This window comes from Bison bison, unplaced genomic scaffold (genome assembly GCF_000754665.1).
Source record: "Bison bison bison isolate TAMUID 2011002044 unplaced genomic scaffold, Bison_UMD1.0 scf7180017864313, whole genome shotgun sequence".
NCBI lineage: Eukaryota > Metazoa > Chordata > Mammalia > Artiodactyla > Bovidae > Bison > Bison bison.
In genome coordinates, this window is record NW_011494885.1 from 352,232 (window position 1) to 353,045 (window position 814).

Sequence of the window (814 nt, forward strand, 5' to 3'; positions counted from 1 at the left end):
AAGAGTCTTCTCCAACACCACAGTTCAAAAGCATCAATTCTTCAGCACTCAGCTTTCTTCACAGTCCAACTCTCACATCCATACATGACTACTGGAAAAAGCATAGCCTTGACTAGACGGACCTTTGTTGGCAAAGTAATGTCTCTGCTTTTTAATATACTATCTAGGTTGGTCATAGCTTTCCTTCCAAGGAGTTAGCGTCTTTTAATTTCATGGCTGCAATCACCATCTGCAGTGGTGAATCTGTAATCACAGAAAACTAGACAATCTGATCACACGGACCACAGCCTTGTCTAACTCAGTGAAACTAAACCATGCCATGTGGGGCCACCCTAGATGGGAGGGTCATGGTGGAGAGATCTGACAGAATGTGGTCCACTGGAGAAGGGAATGGCAAACCACTTCAGTATCTTGCCTTGAGAACCCATGAACAGTATGAAAAGGCAAAATGATAGGATACTAAAGGGGAACTCCCCAGGTCAGTAAGTGCCCAATATGCTACTGGAGATCAGTGGAGAAATAACTCCAGAGAGAATGAAGGGATGGAGCCAAAGCAAAAACAATAACCAGTTGTGGATGTGACTGGTGGTAGAAGCAAGGCCCAATGCTGTAAAGAGCAATATCGCATAGGAACCTGGAATGTTAGGTCCATAAATCAAGGCAAATTGGAAGTGGTCAAACAGGAGATGGCAAGAGTGAACGTTGACATTCTAGGAATCAGTGAACTAAAATGGACTGGAATGGGTGAATTTAACTCAGATGACCATTGTATCTACTACTGTGGGCAGGAATCCCTTAGAAGAAATGGAGTAGC